Source organism: Equus asinus, chromosome 4 (assembly GCF_041296235.1).
Source record: "Equus asinus isolate D_3611 breed Donkey chromosome 4, EquAss-T2T_v2, whole genome shotgun sequence".
NCBI classification, from domain to species: Eukaryota; Metazoa; Chordata; class Mammalia; order Perissodactyla; family Equidae; genus Equus; species Equus asinus.
In genome coordinates this window covers 16,690,931-16,695,666 of record NC_091793.1, presented here as the reverse complement: position 1 = coordinate 16,695,666, position 4,736 = coordinate 16,690,931, and positions in this window count along the sequence as shown.

Sequence of the window (4,736 nt, the reverse complement as noted above, 5' to 3'; positions counted from 1 at the left end):
GTGGCCCTGAGCTAACATCCATGCCCATCTTCCTCTACTTTATATGTGGGATGCCTACCACAGCATGGTTTGCCAAGCAGTGCCATGTCCGCACCCTGGATCCAAACTGGTGAACCTTGGGCCACTGAATTGGAATGTGTGAACTTAACTGCTGTGCCACTCGGCTGGCCTCTCTTAATGATTTTTAAGTGTACAGTTCAGTGGTATTAAATGCATTCATAATGTGCACCATTCATCTCCATAATTCTTTTCACCTTGTAAAATGAAAACTCTATACCTATTAAAAACAACTTCTTGCTCCTCTGTACCTCCCACCACTGGCAATCACCATTCTACTTTCTAGTTTTATGGTTTTTATTACTCTAAGCACCTCATATAAGTAGAATCATACAGTATTTGTCTTTTTTGTGACTGGCTTATTTCACTTAGCTTAATGTCTTCAAGGTTCATCCATGTTGTAGCATATGTCAGGATTTCCTTCTTTTTTAGGTCTGAATAATATTCCATTGTACGTATATATCACATTTTGCATATCCATTCATCCATTGATGGACACTTGGGTTGCTTCCACATTTTAGCTATTGTAAATAACGCTGCCATGAATACGGGTGTACAAATATCCCTTGAAATTGTGCTTTCAATTCTTTTGGGTATATACATAGAAGTGGAATTGCTGTATCACATGGTAATTCCACTTTTAATTTTTTCAGGAACTGTCATACTGTTTTCCACTGTGACTGTACCATTTTACTTTCCTCCCAACAGTGCACCAGGGTTTCAATCTCCACATCCTCATCAAGACATTGTTTTCTGGGTTTTTTTTTTTTTAAATCAGATGCTTGCCTTTTTTTTTTTTTTTTTTTAAAGATTGGCACCTGAGCTAACAACTGTGGCCAATCTTTTTTTTTCTGCTTTATCTCCCCCAATCCCCCCTGGTACATAGTTGTACATCTTAGTTGCCGGTCCTTCTAGTTGTGGCATATGGGATGCCACCTCAACGTGGCCTGACAAGTGGTGCCATGTCCACACCCAGGATCTGAACCCTGGGCTGCCACAGTGGAGTACGTGAACTTAACCACTTGGCCATGAGGCCGGCCCCTGTTTGTTTTGTTTTTGATAGTAGCTGTCCTACTGAGTGTGGGGTGGTATCTCATTGTAGTTTTTATTTGCATTTTATTAGTGATGTTGAGCATCTTTTCATGTGCTTATTGATCATTTGTATATCTTCTTTGGAGAAATGTCTATCCAAAGTCCTTTGCCCATTTTTGAATCAGATTATTTGTTTTTCATTGTTGAGTTTTAGGAGTTCTTTATTTTTCCGGATATTAATACATTAACAGATACATGATTTGCAAATATTGTCTCTCATTCTGTAGGCTGCCTTTCCACTCTGTTGATAGTGTCTTTTGACGCACAAAATTTTTAAATTTTCATGAAGTCCAATTTGTCTTTTTGTTGTTGTTGCCTGTGCAGAGGTGGCATTTTGAGAGATCTGGGAGCATAAGCTGGGGTACCAGAGAAGGAAAAGTCCCCAGGTGGTGTCATGATGGTTTCCATGTCATAAATATTCTAATTTTTTATTTATTTTAAATTCCTTTACACTTTCTTGCCTTATTGCTTTATACTTTGGATGTTCCTTTATGAAGCTCAATGTTTACCATTCTTATTGCTCTTTATTCCTTCCTATGTCTCTCACCTTCTACCTGGGATTGTTTTCTTCTCTTATTCACACTTTTTTATATTTCCTTAAGCATGGGTCTCTTGGCAGTTATTATTTATATTTTTCAGCACGTTGACAACAGCATTCCACTATTTTAGTGTTTACTCACTGTTAATTTTCAAGAGGCCAGAGTAGTCGAATTCTCATTCTTTAAAAAATAAATTGCCTTTTTTTCCCTGTGGCTTCATATCAGATTTTGTCTTTGTCTTTTTCTGCAGTTTCACTATGATCTGTCTATACATAGATTTCTTTTTACTTATTCTGCTTTGTATTCATTGAGCTTCTTGAATCTGTGGCTTGGAATCTTTCATCAGTTTTGGCAAATTCTCAGCTATTATCTTAAGTATTGCTCCAGCCCTATTTCTCTCTCCTCTCCTTCTGAGACTCCAGTCACGTGTTGGATTTTTTCACTCTATTCTCTGTGTCTCTTAGCTTTCATTTATTCTTCATGCTGGATAATTTCTTCTGATCTATCTTCCAGTTCACTTATTCTCTCCTTAGGTCCCTCTAACCTGCTGTTAAGTCCACCCATTGAGTTCTTACTGTGCTCTTTTTCAGTTCCAGAATTTCTATTTATTTCTTTTATAAATATGCTACTTCACTTCTTATATTTCAATTCCTTGCTTGACTTTTGAATTGTGTTTTACTTCTTTGAACACAGCAAACATTGTCATTTCATTGTTTATGTCTGATAATTCCAGTATCTTAAGTCATTGTGGATCAGTTCTCATTGTATGCTGCTTCTGCTGGTTCTTCTCATAATGTCTTGTTTTCTTGTAGACCTAGTTATTTTTGTGCTATTCACTGTATTTGAGAATTATTTATAGGAGTAATTTGATGCCTAGGATGCCATCTTCCTCCAAAGATGTTTTTCATTTGCTTTTGCCATATGTCTAAATGCACTACCATTCTGGGTTTGTCTCCGTTTTAATTCAAGTGTTTTGGTTGCCTGGATCAACTAGGTGACTGGGAAATTTTTAAAATATTTCATTCAGTTTTTTTTTTTTTTTAAGTTTTTCTCATTCAGAGGATAGCTTTAAATAACCTAGCCCGTCATTACCAGAAATAAAACTTTTTCCATTTTCTGAAACTTCTTGTTGCTGAAACTTCTTGTTTCAGAAAATAAGAGAGAGATTATATTTTTTTCTTTGTGTTTGGTAGAACTCATATATAAAAGCAACTGGTCCTAGGCAATTTTGTGATGCTTCATTTTCTGGGATGCACATCCATCTTTTGCCTGTCTAGTTCTCATCTAATCATTTAAGATTCAGCTTAAATGTCTTCTCCAGTAGTCTTTCTTCATCTCCTAGTCCCCTAGCTCTCTGTACATCCTTTTCTGGTATTATTACATTGTATCATCAGCATATATTTCTGGATTCCCTTAATAGACCAGGAGTTTACTGATGGCTGAGGCATTATATTATTCATCTTTGTAATACTAGATCCTAATATAGTCTATGATAGATGCTCAAAAAATATTGGCTAAATTGAAATATGAAAAATAAAATTAAAAATGGATTGGTAGCAATCGTAGGTAGCAAGCAAAGTTAGGTTACTAACTTAACAAGTTGTACAAAAATCATTGATCCCTACAATGCAACTGTTACTAGGAACATCAGAATTATTGCCTCGAATACCAGTAGTCCATCGTTAGTCACTTACTACCAATTATGCCTTGAGCCTACCTACTCCCTAGTGTTCCTAGTTTGCCCAGCTACCTAACAGTTTTCTACCTTCTTGCCCACTTTATCCCTCCTACTTATTCAATTTTATACCTTACATAGTTCAATGTTAACATTTATTGAGCTAAGCTAAATATATGTCAGACATTGGATTGACATAGACTATTTCATTGAATCTTTCCAACCACCCAATTAAGTAGATATTATACTATTCCATTTCTTAAAAAGAAAAAAAAATTATGGGGTTAAAGAGATAGTTACTTGTCAAAGGTCAAGTGTGAAGAGACGAAAGCAGGAGTCACATCATCTAGATTTGTCTGATTCCAGAACTAATGCTCTTTACCAGAGATTGGAAAATCTTTTCCATAAAAGACAAAATAGTTAATATTTTAGGTTTTGTAGCCATACAGTCTCTGCCACAGGTATTCAATTCTGTCATTGTAGCATCAAAGAAGCCATAGACAATATGTAAATGAATGACCATGACAGTATCCAATAAAATTTATGAAAGCAGTGGGAAAGATTTGACTTTCAGGCTGTAGTTTGCTGATCCCTGCTCTTAACAATTACACTATTCTGTTATTTTTTTCCTTCAATCTCCAAAGTTTTCAGTTCAACAAATATTTATAGCATTGCTTCTAAGCACATGGCACTGACCTTGGACCTGAATGAGAAGAGGAAGACAAAGTCCCTGCCCTGAGGGACTTTGTACATCTATACATCTTTGTACATCTATAGTACAGGCTGATTTTGGAAAGTCAGTGCCAAAAGAGAGGTATTGACTGACTAGAGCTTTACCTGATTGACACATGATCTTTTGGTGGAGTAGGTGGCAATGGCATGAGCTTTCTAGTGAGAGAATCATAGGCAGAGATGGTAAGGCAAAAGTTTCAGATAGCTGGGCCAGTAAAGCAAGAATTTTTCTATCTATCGTCACTCATCTTCCATTCTCTTTTCCAGCATTCACTTACTTCCTCTTTTCCTTGCCAAAATCATACTTTAGTCCAAATCCTTTTACTTTGCACCTCACTTACTTTCTCTCTTCCTTTCCTTTTTCCCCCTTCCTTCTGTCCTGTCTTTTTATTTTTACTTCTTTTTTTTTGGTGAGGAAGATTGGCCCTGAGCTAACATCTGTTGCCACTCTTCCTCTTTTTGTGTGAGGAAGATTGTCGCTGAGCTAACCTCTATGCCAATCTTCCTCTATTTTGTATGTGGGACACTGTCTCAGCATGCCTTGATGAGTGGTGCATAGGTCCGCACCCAGGATCCAAATCTGTGAACCCTGTGCTGCTGAAGCAGAACATGCAAACCTAACCACTATGCCACCTGGCCAG